Raw genomic sequence first — 19,363 nt, forward strand, 5'->3', positions numbered from 1 at the left:
CTCCATCGAGTTCATCCCATAGCCTTAATAGTAAGGCAAAACCCGCATAGGGCAGACAGTAAGCTCCACATTAAGGGAAAAATTGAGTCAAGGTAGACATATAAATCCTGCTATCATAGTTATCAGTATGCAGATAATGTCCGAGCACCCGGAGCGCTGGCACCAGGCCACGACCTGACACGTTAAAAGTCATTTTGTTCTAATGCGATGAAAAATCAATACAAGGAGTCCAAACTATCTGCAGCCAGGACTGAGTACAGGAGACGCTACAACAGTGACTGCGGCAATCAAACCTAAGAGAAAGTCCATTAATCCAGAATCTGATAATCTAGAATCGGATGCTCCGGAATTCCCCCAAGAATCAAAATTTAGCTGTAGACCCATTTAGGATCCTTTAATAGGTTCCTTTTAATGGTGTGTGCCAACAAAATCCCTGCCACCTGTATGTGCTCAAAGTGCAGGCTGAAATACTCTGAAGAGTGTCAATGGCAGATGCCCCCTAAAATGCCTGTCACAGTTGCTCTCCAGTGACTGAAACAGCTGCCCGCCGGTTTGTGACCACAACCATTCCCTTTAAATTTCCACATGTACCGTCACATAAGGTCGGGAATAGAATCCTCATTCTGATACAAGCCACAGAAGAAAACTGAAGCTCTGGTAGTCACTGGAGCCTTGCTGCTGCTGGAGCTCTTGCCGTTCTGGTAGTCCTTCTGGTGCTGGCTACAGCCCTTGTGTCTGGCTGCAGCCGTGAAGTTGGTGTATATCCTTTTTTGTTGATTCACCTGTCTGTCTACCTTTCCTCGTGTATTATTAGTGCAGTGGACGGACTAACACTCTTGCGAGCCATATCACTAGTCAGGTTGAGTTTAGGACAAGTGAAGGCCTAGGCATGTGATCGGCGACAGGGTGAAAGTACCCATATAGGGGTGTTAGGTAGATTAACCTCAGATGAGTGCAGGAGTTGTCCCCCTTCCCTCTCCCTAGCGTCAGGGCCCACCGTTGTCATTGTGTCCCCGGTGTTCCCTGTGTATTTTGTTGAGCGCCGAACGTTCGTTGTTTCATGTGCATCAGTCATGCCATGTGATCGGACATTCCCTAGTCTGAGCATGACTTTTGCACAGCCACAGAGCACACGTGAAATGCCAGGGTGTCAGCAACAGATGCCCCACAGAATGCCAGCCAGAGCTTCATCCCAGAGAGCCAGCTGCCCCCTTGTTCACCATCCATGAATGCTAACTAGAGGTTCCTCCATCAAATGGCTGTCACTAATGCCCCACAGAATGCAAGCCAGAGTTTCATCCCAGAGAGCCAGCTGCCCCCTTGTTCACCATCCATGAATGCTAACTAGAGGTTCCTCCACCAATTGCCAGTCACTAATGCCCCACAGAATGCCAGACAGAGCTCCATCCCAGAGGGCTAGCTGCCTCCTTGTTCACCATACATGAATACTTACTAAACGTTCCTCAACCAAGTGCCCATCACTAATGTCCCACAGAATGCCAGCCTGAGCTCCATCCCAGAGGGCCAGCTACCTCCTTGTTCACCATCCATGAATGCTTACTAGAGGTTCCTCCACCAAGTGCCAGTCACTCATGCCCCCACAGAATGCCAGTCAAAGCTCCATCACAGAGCACCAGCTGCCTCCTTGTTTACCATACACAAATACTTACTAGACATTCCTCCACCAAGTGCCTATCACTAAGGTCCTACAGAATGCCAGCCAGAGCTCCATCCCATAGGGCCAGCTGCCTCCTTGTTTACCATCCATGAATGCTTACTAGAAGTTCCTCCACCAAGTGCCAGTCACTAATACCCCACAGAATGCCAGTCAAAGCTCCATCCTAGAGTTCCAGCTTCCCAAACTGCCCCACAGAATGTCAGACATTGAACACCCTAGAGTGCCTATTATTAAGGCTTCCCACAGTGCCAAAAGAACACTTATCCCGATGGTGTCAGTCACCAATACTCCACAGAATGCCATCTACAGATGTTCCACAGAGAACATTACACAGATGTCCTCAGGTCCAATGTGGCTACCATAAGTGTTCCCCATAGCACCAACCACCAATCACTCCCCAGGGTGCCAGTCACTATTGCCTCCCAGGGTGACCGAAGTATTTATTTAGAGGTTTATTGACCGTACGTGCATGGCTGAATGTCAGGAAAGGGTTAATGCTTAAAGGGATTTTCCAGAATTACAACATATTTGGTATATCCTTCGGATGGACCATCAATGATAGATTTTTAGGTGGTCACACTCTCGCCATTCCTACAAATCACCTGATTGAAGGGGATGATCATACTACTTAGCTCCATGTCCATTATACTTTTCATCAGTTGCAGCGCCAAACGTTTGAGAGTGGCTGTGCCCAGTGTTGGACGTTCACCGATCTGATATTGAGGGCCTAGCCTTCCATCAGTATCAAAGTCTTGGAGAACCCCTTTAAAATCTTCTTTCTTATCTTGGAAGTTCCTTACAAAGTAGATTAGGATGTTGCAGATCTTCTCGGTCCTCGAAGGATGATGCTTTTGATACCAGTGACTGATCCTACATGGGTTGAGGGCCGGGCAGTGCGGGCAGACTGAGGGCAGAGAGTCACCCGCAGGTCAGACAGCACATAACCCGCTCTTTGTGACCGTCAAATCCAGAGTTAAGCTTCAGATTGACAGAAATGCACTGGTGTTGGCAGTTGTATGGATGTGTACGTGCGTCCACAGAGGCCGAGCCCCGGCCCCCGGCCCCTCACATATTCCTCACACTGTAATGATGGACACATGATGCCCACATTTTTATTAGATGATTTTTGCTCAATACTTTTCGTAAAGTGTCCAGAAAAAGTGATGCTGCCAAAAAAAAGGCAAAAAATGCACCAGATTTATGAAACAATTATATATTTGGAGCAAAATATTGGACTAAAGTAAGAGAGTGAAGAAGTGGAGTAAGGAAGGGAGGAGAGTGTAGAAAGATGCCCAGAATTATCACATAGCTTGTGCCACTGTGAAGAATATGGAGCCAATAGATGGATGGAGAGATACATATAGATGAATGGAGAAATAGATGGATGGAAGATGGATGTATGGAGAGATAGATAGATAGAGAGATAGATAGATAGATAGATAGATAGATAGATAGATAGAGGGATAGATAGATAGATAGATAGATAGAGGGATAGATAGAGGGATAGATAGATAGAGGGATAGATAGATAGATAGATAGATAGATAGATAGATAGATAGATAGATAGAGGGATAGATAGATAGAGGGATAGATAGATAGAGGGATAGATAGAGGGATAGATAGATAGAGGGATAGATAGATAGATAGATAGATAGATAGATAGAGGGATAGATAGATAGATAGATAGATAGATAGATAGATAGAGGGATAGATAGATAGAGGGATAGATAGATAGAGGGATAGATAGAGGGATAGATAGATAGAGGGATAGATAGAGGGATAGATGGATAGATAGATAGATACATAGATAGAGGGATAGATAGAGGGATAGATAGATAGATGGATAGATAGATAGATAGATAGGTAGATAGATAGATGAATAGATAGATGGATAGACAGATGGAGAGATAGATAGATAGATAGATAGATAGAGGGATAGATAGATAGCTAGAGGGATAGATAGATAGATAGATAGATAGATAGATAGAGGGATAGATAGATAGATAGATGGAGAGATAGATGGAGAGACAGCTAGATAGTTAATAGATAGATGGATGGATAGGCAGATAATAGATATAAGATATATAGATAGCAGTCTATTCTTGCCCACAAGGAGACAAAAGATCAAAGCTGTTGTCTAATCACTTCTTTTTACACTCACTTATCCTTGTCTATTTCTTATTGGTTAAAGTCTATTTGTGTAAGTAACTTCTCAGAATGTTAGTTATCATTCAAAAGATACTTGAAGCGGCAACGTTGTTTTGAACTATCTCCCCCGAGTCCCCCTGCTCATCTAATCAATGGGTGTTGATAACACAAGTCCTGTAAAAATCCAGGATCACTGCATATTCCATCTCTATACTAGAGCCAGGTGTGTGATAAGTACGAATCTATAAACATTATTTTGTCCCTGCCATGAGAACATCTCCCAGAAATACACGTTGCAATAACTTTTAATTTTTCTAATAGGCTGGAGAAAGGAGACTATGATACAGGGCTGTGGAGTCGGAGTCGTGGAGTCGGAGCTCTTTTTGGGGTTAGGGTTAGTCGGAGTCGGTATAAAATGCACCGACTCCGACTCCTAAAATATATACCGTAATAAATTGGGGACAGTAGTTCAATGCAGAATGTGCTGAATATTTTTTCATAGGATTTTGGGAAAGTTATGAAATGTCCTATAAATGGCTGTTCTATTCCTGATCTAAGGCTGCATTCACACACAGCATTTTTGCTGCGTATTTTGAGGATATGTTTGTCAGCTGCAAAAGCAGATCAGCTTTTTAAAACCGCATCACCTGAAAGGTTTTTGAGCTCATAGATAATGTTTTCAATAGCAAACACAGATTAGAATAACGCCACAAACTGACTGCTCATTGTTTGTGAGGATCTACTTTTGAGCCCAAAAATGGATCCTCACGAAACGATGTGTCTGAATGTCCTATCTTGAAACCCTTTGCCTTTGCTGGATGCCCAGAGTCACTGCATTTCACTGAATTATTTTGCCATCAATGTTCAATATGTTTGTGACAAGAAATTGTTAGCAAGACACTGGCAGTAAAAGATAGTAAAGCTCATCACACCGGCCAGTTTCTCCAGGCCTTAGTGGAAAAAGTTCTGCAAGATTAGGAACTCAAAAAAGAACAGGTTCTTTCATATTCATCACATGCGCTGTGTTGTGCACACGCTGCAGCTGGCAATAAGAGATAGTCTGCAAGAGGAACATGCTGGAAATCTGTTTGGAAAAGTGAGGAAATTGGTTATTGCCGCCAGAACCCTTAAAATTGATTCCATCTTGAAGAGGCGTGCAGGGAAAGGGGCAATTGTTGATCAAGCCACTCGGTGAGGCAGCACTTCTTTAATGATTGAGCGATTGCTTGAACTAAAATAGTTTCTTATAGATATGGTGAACCCTGAGGTAACCCTAAATGAAGGTCAATGGACACAGGTGGCTGAATTGAAGGAATTGCTTAATCACCCATTTACTGTGACTAAAAAATTACAAGCTGAGGATTTAACTCCTGGCATTTTCATAAGGGAGTGGAAGAACTTGCTATTTTGCCTGTCCCAAAGAGGAGGTTTAATCGCAGATGAAATTTCTGCTTCAATGAAACGGAGAGAGACACAGCTATTGGAAAATAAAATTCTTCTAGCAGCTGTTTATGTGGACCCAAGTCATCATATACTGCTTGATGATCAACAGCTTACTAAAAGAAAAGAATCTCTGACTGAGGTAGCAGTTAAGATAAGTGGCCTACAGGACTGCCAGGCGCAAGAGGACTTGGGTCCTGACAGTGCTACTGCTGCCATATCTTCATCCTCATCAGATGAGGAGTTTAACTTTGACAAGTATTTGGATGACATGGAGCAGGCAAAGCGTTGCCGCAAGGAAAAAGATTTCACACCGTCTCCTATAGCAGCAGATTGACCAGATTTCAGCAACATTTTTCACTTGCTCTCAAAGAAATAGAAAAATTCAACCGTTTATCAAAACTGACTGTGCATGAGGCAATTCCTTAATACCCGGAAATTGTTAGAGATACCTCAGGGACACTCGCTTAAGACACTCACTTTGTTCCCTTTCCTGCTCTGTCTTGCACCAGGACTCGTCTCTCTCTGTCACGTGTTCCTTCGGTCAGTGCGCTGACCCGGCTCCACTAGATCACTCAAATCAAATCAAATAAGCTTTATTGGCAGGACCAAATACAAATGAGTTTTGCCAAAGCAAATGTACAATAGGGACTGGGACTGTGGGGATGGTGGGTAGGGACCATAGTAAGGATGGATGGGGCACATCCAGGGTGGGGACTGTAGGTAGGATGGATGGGGCACGTCCAGGGTGGGGACCATAGGAAGAATGATTGGGCACATCTAGGGTGGGGACGTTGGGGGCTATGGAAGTCCATGGCTTATGATGGGGCATATCCAGGGTGGGGACTGTAGGAAGGATGGATGGGGCACATCCAGGGTGGGGTCTGGGGGGCCACATCTGGGATGGGGGGCTATGGAAGTCCATGGCTTATCATAGTTCTCTTTCTCGAAGTCTATGACATTCGCTCACATACCGCGCTGCTATCTCCACTGCGCTCTCTTCTTCCCCCAGCAGGATATGTGTTTTCTCTTCCTCCTTCATGGAGCTGAAATCCGGGAAGAGATGGGAGAGTCTCCTGAAGTGAGTGTCCCTCACTGCTGAGTACTTGGTGCAGTGTAGCAGGAAGTGGGTTTCATCCTCCAGGGCCTCCAGGTCACAGTGTTGGCACAGTCTGTCCTCCCTGGGCTTGTAGCTCTGCTTGTGTCGGCCGGATTCGATGGCTAGACTGTGGGCACTGAGTCTATATCGGCTCAGGTTCCTGCGGTCTCTGGGGTCTGGGAGTTTTTCCAGATATGGGGCCAGTCTGTAGTCTCTCTGTAGTCTCTCGTATATGGTCAGTTTCTGTGAGGTGTTGATGTCGGTCCTCCAGTCATTGACATACCTCTCCTGGCCCTCGTCTACCATCTTCCTCATTCTGGTTCTTGTCAGGCTGCTGTGATTGGTTATTTTGTCCAGTTGGGTTTGGGAGAGCTGTGCCAGGGGTCCTGGTTCATCTGGACCACGTATATATATATCAGAGCTTTGTGGTGATGGGAGCTTGGATTGCTACTCTGTAGGTGATCCCGAAATGATAGTGTCCTCTTCAGAACCGCTAGGTGTAGAGGGAATCTGCCCAGCTCGGCTCCACAGGCGCTGTTGGAAGTGCTTCGATGGACCTGGAGAAGGTGCTTACAAAATTCCAGGTGGAATATTTCTGTTGGGCTGGAATCCCACCTTGACCAATTTGGGTAAGTGTGAGGGCCTCAGACTTCACTGCCGTACAGGAGGATTGGGGCGATGATGGAATCGAAGATTTTTAGCCAGACCCTCACTGGAGGCTTCAGATGATAGAGTTTCCTTTGGATGGCATAGAAGGTCTTGGAGGCCTTGTTTTTCAGGGTCTCTATGGCTTGTTTGAAGCTCCCTGACTGATGAATTTCCAGGCCCAAGTAGGTGTATTTGATTGTTCCTGTAAGAGTGCAGTTGTTTAGGACAAATGGAGGATGCTGGTCAAATCTCCTTTTTCTCTTCTGGAACACCATGATGTTGGTTTTCTTTAGATTGATCGGTAGTGCCCATGTGGAGCTGAATTTCTCCAAGATTTGTAGGTTGTCTTGGAGGCCTCTCTCGGTTGGTGACAGCAGCAGTAGGTCATCTGGATAGAGCAAGAATTTCAGCTGGGCGTCATGGAGTGTGAGACCTGGAGCAGGTGAAGATTCCAGAGCAGTAGCCAGCTCATTGATGTAGATATTGAAGAACGTTGGACTTAAGCGGGCTTTACACACTGCGATATCTGTCCCAATATCGCTAGTGTGGGTACCCGCCCCCATCTGTTGCGCGACACGGGCAAATCGCTGCCCGTGCCGCACAACATCGCCCAGACCCGTCACACATACTTACCTGCCCGGCGACGTCGCTGTGACCGGCGAATCGCCTCCTTTCTAAGGGGGCGGTCCGTGCGGCGTCACAGCGACGTCACTGAGCGGCCGCCCAATAGAAGCGGAGGGGCGGAGATGAGCGGGACGTAACATCCCGCCCACCTCCTTCCTTCCGCATTGTGGCCGGGAGGCAGGTAAGGAGAGCTTCCTCGTTCCTGCGGTGTCACACGGAGCGATGTGTGCTGCCGCAGGAACGAGGAACAACCTCGTTACTGCTGCAGTAACGATATTTGAGAATGGACCCCCATGTCACCGATGAGCGATTTTGCGCGTTTTTGCAACGATGCAAAATTGCTCATCGGTGTCACACGCAACGGCATCGCTAATGCGGCCGGATGTGCGTCACCAATTCCGTGACCCCAACGAGTTCGCATTAGCGATGTCGTAGCGTGTAAAGCCCCCTTTAGGCTGCAGCCCTGTCTGACTCCTCGGCTCTGCTGGAAATAGGCCATTCTTCTACCGTTCACACTCACACTGCAGAGGTTCTCGGTGTAGGAGCTTTTGATGACATCGTAGGTCTTTCCTCCTATTCCGCTCTCCAGCAATTTCAAGAACAAGCCCGAGTGCCACACTGAGTAAAAGGCCTTTTTAAAGTCTACAAAGCAGGCGTATATCTTCCCATGCTTTGTATTGTGGACGTGGCTCTGAATGAGACTGTGCAGGGTGTAGATGTGGTCCGTGGTGCGGTGGTTTGGCATGAACCCTGCTTGGCTTTTGCTCAGGACATTGTGCTCGGTAGGGAAACTGAGGATCCTTTTGTTTAGGATGCTGTTGACCAGTTTTCCCAAGTTACTGCTGACACATAGGCCTCTGTAGTTGGCAGGGTCATACCTGTCCCCACTCTTGTGGATCGGTGTGATGAGTCCTTGGTTCCAGGTGTGTCACAGTAACCTTCTCTTTCTCAGTTGTTCCCCCTTTTCCTTTGTCACACTATTCTATGTAACGGTCTCACTCTCTTCATGACACCCACATCATGTGGCTCTGCTGCTCCTCAGACCTGACGTCTGTTCCTGTCACAGGCTGGGCCCTAACTGACGTTTCCACAGCAACCGTTTCTCTCCCTCAGCAGTAGCTCTTTCCCTATTGGCTAATCCTAGAATCCCAACTGTCACCTGTCTGTCACCGGGCAGATTTAACTTTTCACCTGCTCCTATAACACTAATAATACCTTATTAAGCATTATATACTACATACTGTATACATATTATATTATATATATATATATAGTATATATATTATAGTATACATCCATATTATATACTACATACTGTAACATTACACCTTATACCTATACACACACTGTACATTACATCTTCAATACTGCTACACCTCTACATAGTAACATTCTCTACTCTGCTACATCTTATACATTACAATACCTTACACTATACACTTTGTATCTCATCACATGTATATATTTAAGAACACATTTGGTGTCTTCAGGGGTAGGAACTTGACCACCATCTTACAATAACACCTCGTGCTCAGACGACACATTGGGGCTCAGACGACACCTCATGGTCTGACGACACCTCGTGCTCTGACGACACCTCGTTCTCAGACGACATCTCGTGCTCAGACGAAACATGAGGCTCAGATGACACATGGGGCTCAGACGACACATGGGGCTATAGGGCTCAAATGACACATGGGGCTCTGATGGCACATCGGGCTCAGACGACACTTGGGGCTCAGACAACACATCGGGCTTAGATGACACATGGAGCTCAAACGACACATGGGGCTCTGATGGCACTTTGGGCTTTCATGACACATCACGTCCAGAAGACTCATCAGGCCCAGACGACACATCGGGCCCAGATGACATATCGGGCTCAGACTACACATTGGGTTCAGACGACATATCATGCTCAGGCAACACATTGGGCTCAGATGACACATTTTGTCCAGACGACACATGGGGCTCTGACACCTTGTGCTCAAATGACACCTTGTACTCAGACAACACCTCGTGCTCAGACGACAGATGGGGCTCAGATGACACATGGGGCTCAAACGACCCATGGGGCTCTGACGGCACATCAGGCTTAGACGACACATCGGGCTCAGATGACACATCAGGCTCAGACTACACATCGGGTTCAGACGACATATCATGCTCAGGCGACACATTGGGCTCAGACAACACATTGGGTCCAGACGACACATGTGGCTCAGACGACACATCGGGGCTGATGTACTATGCTACATGATATCCTAATATGAGCAAAATTCATTCATGACATCTGTCAAAATTTTGGCGCAAGGTACTGATCTAAAGTAAGATGACCAAGAAATGATATAAGGCAAAGATAAGCGTCTAATATGCTTATAATATACCAACTCTATCTCTCAGCGATGGTTACCCTGGGACTGTCTCCTATTTTGCTGCCTTTCAGGCTCCCATTGTACCATATAACAACCTCAGCTCTGCTCCTCGTGTAGGAGTGTTCATTATCGCCTGTAATCTCTGCACCTATTGATATATTTCCCTGCTTGGAGTTTCACACATTCCTTCGGGTATAAATGAAGCCAAGTGTAAGGCATTAGTTGCACTAATTAACAAAAAAGTGATGTATTCCTGCATGCCGCGAATTTTAACGAGACCTTTTTTTTCTTAACGAGATAAAAGAATGACATAATTCAATGGTCGCTGCCTCCGGACCATAGGAAACGTATACGGGGGCCAGCTCATTGCTATCAATGTGTTCATTTCTGGGAAGAAAAGAGGGATATTGATTTTTTTTTCCATTCCATTAAAAATCTTCCGTTTTGAGTATGCAGGTCCTAGGTAGATCTATGTGTTTCCATGGTTACAGATTATAAAAAAAGTCTTGCGTAGCCTGATCCTGCAGTTAGGCAAGTGTCAATGCCCTTCTAGGTCGAGCGAATGCCAGATTCAAGCTCAGAACCTCCTGTATAGGAGGAAGAAACACTAAAGGCCCTGTCACACACAGAGATAAATCTTTGGCAGATCTGTGGTTGCAGGGAAATCATGGACATATTGTTCCAGTTGTACACAGCCACAAACCTGGCACTGATTGTCCACAATTTCACTGCAACCACAGATCTGCCGCAGATTTATCTCTGTGTGTGACAGGGCCTTAACAGTACTCACAGTCTGCACTGATGTCAGTGAGAGGAAACACTAACAGTACTCACAGTCTGCACTGATGTCAGTGAGAGGAAACACTAACAGTGATCACAGTCTGCACTGATGTTAGTGAGAGGAAACACTAACAGTAATCACAGTCTGCAGTGATCTCAGTGAGAGGAAACACTAAAGGCCCTGTCACACACAGAGATAAATCTGTGGCAGATCTGTGGCTCCAGTGAAATTGTGGACAATCAGTGCCAGGTTTGTGGCTGTGTACAAATGGAACAATATGTCCATGATTTCACTGCAACCACAGATCTGCCAAAGATTTATCTCTGTGTGTAAAGTGGCCTTAACAGTGATCACAGTGTGCACTGATGTCAGTGAGAGGAAACACTAAGGCTATGTGCCCACGCTGCGGATTTACCGTGGATTTTGCCGCGGATTTGCCGCGGATTTACCGCGGATTTGCCGAAAATCTGCAGCAGCGGCACTTCCAAGCCATTTCAATGGCATTTTGGAAATGCTGTGCCCATGCTGCGGATTTTTCCGCGGCGTATTTGCCGCGGATTTTGATCCGGAAAAATCTGCAGCATGTCAATTATTGTTGCGGATTTTGTTGCGGATTTTTCCCATGCAAGTCAATGCAAGGTGTAAAATCCGCAAGAAATCCGCAGGTCTGTTCCCACAGGCTCTTTTTCCTGCAGATTTGGTGCGGATTTCGAAAACAAATCCGCAGGAAGTGATGTAGGATAGTTCAGGAAGAGGAAGTTTCACCATTTTGTAGTGTAGAGTAGTGGCAGTGTAGTCGTGTTGTGTCCGGACTCTGGATTGCCAGCTAAAAGCAGCTAGTTACAGGCTGCTTGCTTTTAGCTGGCAAAACAGGATCCCAGGTCTTTTTTCACAATTCTTTTTTAAAAAAAAAAAAAAATGTGCTCCGCTGTATTTTCACTGTCCAGCCCGATGCAAGCAAGCAACTGAGGGCTGTGCTTCTCAGCGGGATAAGGCTGAAGCATTCTCTGCCCCTCCCGCTGAGAAAAACAGTCCTCAGCTGCCCCTGAAAATGGCGGCTCCGTTGTGAAGCGCCATTCACAGGTGCTGTACCGAGGCTCATCCAGCTGCCCTGATGCATTGGCTGGCTGGGTAATATAACGGGGTTAATGCCAGTTTTCTGCAAACTGGCACTAAGCCCGAGGTTCATAATGTCATGCCTGTGTAGACACGGCCATTATGAACCTCCGTTTGGTAATAAAGAAAAGAAAACACTTTTTTAAAAATTTTATTTGAAAGAAAAACACACACACACATCCCTGATTGCCATCTTTATTACTACCTGAATCCCCCGACGATAATCCATGACAGCTCCGAGCCGGGCTCCGATGTGCACCCGGCTGACCCGGGCACTGACGTCAGCCAGTGACAGCAGCCGTCAGTGTACGAGATGCTGCAAAGCTCTCTTCCGTCTGCTGGGACCGGCTGACGTCCGTGCCCGGGTCAGATGAGTGCACATCGGAGCCCGGCACATCAGCTCGTCGGTGTGCAGTCAGCTGACCCGCCTGCGCTCGCGAATTAAGTCAGCTGACCGGCTGACTTCTGTGCCCGGGTCAGCTGATGCTGTGAAGTCAGCTGACCCGAGCTCAGCTATGAACTGAGCTGACCCGGCCAGTGAGTTCTGCCGTTCCCAGCAGCCGGCAGAGAGCTTTCCTGTGATATTGTCCTGGATTAACCTCTGAGGCTTGGGAGTAATAAAGATGGGAATCAGGGATGTGTGTGTGTGTTTTTCTTTCAATTAAAATTTTTAATAAAGGTGTTGTGTTTTCTTTATTACCAAATGGAGGTTCATAATGGCCGTGTCTACACAGGCATGACATTATGAACCTCGGGCTTAGTGCCAGTTTGCAGAAAACTGGCATTAACCCCGTATTACCCAGCCAGCCAAATGCATCAGGGCAGCTGGATGAGCCTCGGTACAGCACCTGAGAATGGCGCTTCACAACGGAGCCGCCATTTTCAGGGGCAGCTGAGGACTGTTTTTCTCAGCGGGAGGGGCAGAGAATGCTTCAGCCTTATCCCGCTGAGAAGCACAGCCCCCAGTTGCTTGCTTGCATCGGGCTGGACAGTGAAAATACAGCGGAGCACATTTTTTTTTTTTTTTTAAATAACAGTGAAAGGGAACATGGGACCACATTTTTTGGCTATAAGCTGCGGCCACCACCACTGGGTTATTATATACAGCCTGTTAGAATGTAAGAGCCCAGTGGTGTTGGCCGCAGCTTTTCTGTATAAGCACACTGTGAGACTGCTAACAAAATGGATAATGGAGAAGAAAGGAGGGTTGGGACAGGAAATGACATAAAGAGACTTTTTTTGCCTTCAAAACAGTCAAAGCTTTATTCAGAAACACATTGGACAAAATCCGCATCAAAATCCGCAACGAAATCCGCATCAAATCCGCGTCAAATCCGCGTCAAATCCGCAGCTATGCTAAGGTGCGGATTCTGGGGGAAAGCTGCGGATTTTGAGGCAGAAAAATCCGCAGCAACATTCTCTCGTGGACACATAGCCTAACAGTGATCACAGTCTGCACTGATGTCAGTGAGAGGAAACACTAACAGTGATCACAGTGTGCACTGATGTCAGTGAGAGGAAACACTAACAATGATTACAGTCTGCACTGATGTCAGTGAGAGAGAACGCTAACAGTGATCACAGTCTGAACTGATGTCAGTGAGAGAGAACACTAATAGTGATCACAGTCTGCACTGATTTCAGTGAGAGGAAACACTAACAGTGATCACAGTCTGCACTGATGTCAGTGAGAGGAAACACTAACAGTAATCACAGTCTGCAGTGATCTCAGTGAGAGGAAACACTAACAGTGATCACAGTGTGCACTGATGTCAGTGAGAGGAAATACTAACAGTGATCACAGTCTGCACTGATGTCAGTGAGAGGAAACACTAACAGTGATCACAGTGTGCACTGATGTCAGTGAGAGGAAACACTAACAATGATCACAGTCTGCACTGATGTCAGTGAGAGAGAACGCTAACAGTGATCATAGTCTGCACTGATGTCAGTTAGAGAGAACACTAATAGTGATCACAGTCTGCACTGATGTCAGTGAGAGGAAACACTAACAGTGATCACAGTCTGCACTGATGTCAGTGAGAGGAAACACTAACAATGATCACAGTCTGCACTAATGTCAGTGAGAGAGAACGCTAACAGTGATCACAGTCTGCGCTGATGTCAGTGAGAGAGAACACTAATAGTGATCACAGTCTGCACTGATGTCAGTGAGAGGAAACACTAACAGTGATCACAGTCTGCACTGATGTCAGTGAGAGGAAACACTAACAGTAATCACAGTATGCACTGAAGTCAGTGAGAGGAAACACTAACAGTGATCACAGTCTGCACTGATGTCAGTGAGAGAGAACACTAACAATGATCACAGTCTGCACTGATGTCAGTGAGAGAGAACGCCAACAGTGATCACAGTCTGCACTGATGTCAGTGAGAGGAAACACTAACAGTGATCACAGTCTGCACTGATGTCAGTGAGAGAGAACACTAATAGTGATCACAGTCTGCACTGATGGTAGTGAGAAGAAACAGTAACAGTGATCACATTGTGCACTGATGGCAGTGAGCGGAAACACTAACTGATCACAGTCTGCACTAATGTCATTGAGAGGATTTTATATAAGTTTCCCAATAATATTGTTTTTTTACAGGCATATGTATTTGCCGCTATAGAAAAAACAATGAAAAATAAGTCTCTTTTTTGCCCACGCACAGTATGATGCCCTCCACACAATAATGTACCCAGTTCCCCTCCCAAATGTTATAATGCCCCCCACAAACAGCCCCAAGAGTGGATCCACCACACATTATGATACCCTAAAATGCATTTCCCACATAGTATGATGATCACACAGTGCTAATAACACAGTATGGTGCTTCTACAAAACTGTAAGATGCCCTCATCATGCCCTTTGCTCCCAAAAAGATGGCTACTACACAGTATGATGTTCAAAATGTGCCCCCCAACATTGATGCCCACACAACGCTTACACACAATGTGATGTCTCCACTGTGTCCCCTGACACTGATGCCCACACATGTGTCCCGCATATAATATGATGCCCCACAGTGTCCCAGTATGGTGCACCTACATCCCACTCACCTAGCCTCGCTCAACAAAGAGCCGAGAAGTTGTCTGCTAGGTACAGTATGCGGCCGGGAACAGGAGGCGCGATGTTGTGACGTTATCTCACGTCCTATGCTGGGCCTCAGACATTACAGGTGTATGGTGGAGCAGGGAGCAGACGGCTCTCCTCTCCACCATTATATTCAAGTGTATCTGCATCCTAAAGCCACTTGCCTGATTTAGGAGATATTTTGCACATATGTGACGCCCTGGCAAAACCAGGTAGTCACAGATGACTGTACCCCCTCCTGGGTGCAGGAAGCACCTTCTCCTTGGGATTCCACCAACACCCCACACATAGGTAACACCAGCCACAAAAGCCTAGTCAGCCCCCCAAGACAATAGGGACACACCAGTGGACGGGACCAGGCGGACGGGAACACCCACCTAGGGGTCCTGAGGTGTCAGGGGAGGGAACACGTGAGTGAAGTCTAGGCAGTGGAGTTGAAAGGAGTGTGAAGTGGTGGTCGGGGGTTGAAGCCCCTGGACTACGGGACTACCTGAGCTGACTAGGTGGCATACGGCAGAGCAGGGCCACAGGCAACGGAGATCCGGTCGCGGGAGACCTAAAGTAGACCGGGGCAGGGTTGTACCTCGCCGCCAGTGCCGACAGCGGGAATCCGGTCCGGAGGCCGTGCACAGTCGGGGTACCTGGAAGCCAGGGCAAGGACCGCTGCAAGCGCCTTACCGATTAGCCAGCAGGGGACAAGGTTCCAGATCTTGTCCCACGAGTAGCCCAGAGAGCAAAACGGAAGCCGAACGCGGGAGATAGGGTGTCCTCCAGAACCCACAGAGATCCCAAGGGTCAGATTTTGTGGGCAACGGCTCCCACGGTACACAAAATACAGGGAGCAGATTTCTCCCGTTTTATGCGGGTTAAGTCAACACACAAGAAACTACAAGTGCAGGAGGAAGGGCCCCTGCCCTGTCAGCCCGTGTGCGGGACCAGCACACCCCTCCAGAGGCTCACGGCATTCGGACTTGGTTTACCACATGGATTTTGTGTGATTTATTACCACAGTGAGTACACCGGTACCATCTGGTCCATTTCTAAAGACTGATCCCTGCAATCCCGCACCATCCTCTGGGCCCCAGGACTACACCTCCCCTACCCGTTGAGGGGATTCCACCTTGCTGCCCCGCTCCATCAACCCCGGGTGCCCCATATCCAGGCAGCGGCGGTGCTACCAACCCTCACCGCAACCCACGGGTGGCGTCACTGACCAACTCTTCCCCTGTAAATACACCCATTCTACGGTTGTGAGAACGGACAGCCGCACGACCCCGGGTCCAGCTACCACTCAAGCCGCAGTAACGAACCCAGATCTGAGCAGCCCCCTTCAGCGGTCTGGCCACCGACCGCAACACATACTGTAGATCGTACAGCCTGATTTGAACAGCAGGTGCGATGTTGTGATGTGGACTCACCTCCTGTGCTGGGCCTCAGACAGCACATGTGTATAGTGGAGCAGGGAGCACACGGCTCTCCTCTCCACCATTATATTCAAGAGTATCTGAAAGGGGGTTTCTTGCAAATAGGCTATGACTCACATAAAAAGCTCTTACATCTCAGACGTAGAGGTTGTGGAGCTGTGCACACGGCTATTGTTTCCTTGGGAAAATAATTGTACACAGGCAATGGCAGAATTAGGACAAAATGATGAATTTTCTGGCTTGTACAATTAGGTATCGGGAATTTGTTGCTATTCTCGTCTCTATGGGATCAGTTCTAAAAGAATATAGCATGGGATGTACTATGGATCATATAAGAGACAGGGCTGGAGCGAGATCTCCGGTGTCCCTAGGTAAAAAAAATAAAAGCCCCTCCCGAATTCTAGGGGGTGTGAGGGGATTTAAGATAATGTACAATGAGAACAATGGATATAACTGTTCTAGTCACCCCACAACCTTTACCCTTAGTGTGATATGTATGCTGTCCGTTATAAGGGCAACCGAAAATAGAGGAACCATCCAAATAAACAGGACGAGATTAGGAATATGTGGGAAGAGGCGCCGGGCTCGGAATCTCCCGGACATTAGAGACAAAGATGTTATACCTCTAATCTGAATTCCAAGGACAATGGATGAAAGTTTCCAGAATTTGGAATCTTTACAACATTCCATAGATATAGATGAAAAGGATGCAGGAGTGTGGCTCCCCCTCTAGACCACTAATCGGTATTACACTCTCATTCACCGACTCCCTCCTGAATTACACAGATCCTCTTTTTTTTTCTTATTTCCAAATTAATGAGAACTCCTGACACCAATTATTCTCCGAACTCTGGAAGCCAAAGTATAGAGACAAGTGAGGTGACGCTAGGGATGCAAAAAAAGTTAGTTTGTTCAACCTGGGAGTTTCTTAAAACCGCAGGGATAAGAGTTCTATAACAGTAACGGTCTACATCTCCCCCAGCTGCTGCAGCGCTTCTTGGCTTCATCATGTATCATATCCCTAATGTATAGGATTAATGTTAAATCTATGCTCTAGTAGTCACCCAACTTAATAAAGATGTTGAACCGTCGTTGCGTAGTTTTAAGAAGTTTTAGGCATAATTTTTACCCTTTCACCCAATCCCTTGTGTATGTCAAGTTGGCCTGTATGCAATGTAGAAAATCGAGAATAGCATACACCATAGATTACACCACACCCCTGAAACCTCCAAACTTTACAAGACTCCAATAATTGTCTCTGAATACATCTAGCCACTCACCAGCCCAAGACTTTTTTAGGACCCCCACACCTGACCCAAACTTCACCAAACCCCTACACCGGTACCCAATATCTCAGAACTATTCTTGAGTGGACCCGGATCCGCATGGTTTGAGCGCACAATCCGGGTCCGTTTTTTTTTCTCTCCCTCTCTCTCTCCCTCCCCATAAATTCCCTCTCTCTCTCTATCAGCATGTCTTTGAACCATGGAAGAAAACCCACCCAAACACAGGGAGAATTTATCAGACCTTAACACAGTTCCTAGACTTCACCAGATCATCACACCTTTCTCAGATTTTATCAGATCCTCACAACAGTCCTAGACTTTATTTGACCGCTTCACAAGTTCCAGACTTCACCAGACCATCACACCAGTCCCAGACGTCATCTCAACCTTAAGCTTCACCAGATACCCGGCACCAGTCAAAGAATTTATCAGACCCTCACACTAGTCCAAGACTTCATCGGACCTTCACACCAGTCCTAGTGTTTATCAGACCCTCATTCCAGTCCTAGACTTCATCGGATCTTCACGACAGTCCAAGTGTTTATCAGGCCCTCACACTAGTCCTAGACTTCATCGGATCTTCACACCAGTCCTAGTGTTTATCAGACCCTCACACTAGTCCTAGAGCTGATCGGCCCTTCACACCAGTCCTAGTGTTTATCAGGCCCTCACACTAGTCCTAGACTTCATCGGATCTTCACACCAGTCCTAGTGTTTATCAGACCCTCACACTAGTCCTAGACTTCATCGGATCTTCACACCAGTCCTAGTGTTTATCAGGCCCTCACACTAGTCCTAGACTTCATTGGACCTTCACACCAGTCCTAGTGTTTATCAGACCCTCATTCCAGTCCTAGACTTTACATGACCCCTCAACTACTCCCAGACTTTATCAGACTTTCATACCACTCCTAGATTTTACATGACCCGTGCACTAGTCCCAGACTTTCTCAAACCCTCACACCAGCCCCATGTTTTACAAAACCTTCACACTATTTCCAAATTGTATCGAACCCTCACACCAGTCCTAGACTTTATTGGACCCTCACAGAAGTCCTAGACTTTATAAGACCCTCGCACCAGTCAAAGAATTTATACGACCATCACACCAGTCCCAAACTTCAATGGATTTTAACACTAGTCGTAGTGTTTTCAGACCCTCATACTAGTCATAGACTTTACTGACCCCTGCACTAGTCCCAGACTTTATTAAACCTTCATACCAGTCCTAGACTTTACATGACTCCTGCACTAATCCCAGACTTTATTAAACCTTCATACCAGTCCTAGACTTTACATGACTCCTGCACTAATCCCAGACTTTATTAAACCTTCATACCAGTCCTAGACTTTACATGACTCCTGCACTAATCCCAGACTTAATTAAACCTTCATACCAGTCCTAGACTTTACATGACTCCTACACTAATCCCAGACTTCATCAGACCTTCATGACAGTCCTAGACTTTACATGACTCCTGCACTAATCCCAGACTTTATTAAACCTTCATACCAGTCCTAGACTTTACATGACTCCTGCACTAATCCCAGACTTTATTAAACCTTCATACCAGTCCTAGACTTTACATGACTCCTGCACTAATCCCAGACTTTATTAAACCTTCATACCAGTCCTAGACTTTACA

The 19,363-nt window shown here is 46.6% G+C and overlaps 1 protein-coding gene across 14 annotated transcripts in view; it reads left to right on the forward strand.

The window, feature by feature from the left end:
* The window catches only part of BICD1 (BICD cargo adaptor 1), a 203,949-nt gene that overhangs the window by 99,014 nt on the left and 85,572 nt on the right, over positions 1-19,363 (forward strand). The window lies entirely within an intron of this gene.

Source organism: Anomaloglossus baeobatrachus, chromosome 4, assembly GCF_048569485.1.
Source record: "Anomaloglossus baeobatrachus isolate aAnoBae1 chromosome 4, aAnoBae1.hap1, whole genome shotgun sequence".
Taxonomy (NCBI): domain Eukaryota; kingdom Metazoa; phylum Chordata; class Amphibia; order Anura; family Aromobatidae; genus Anomaloglossus; species Anomaloglossus baeobatrachus.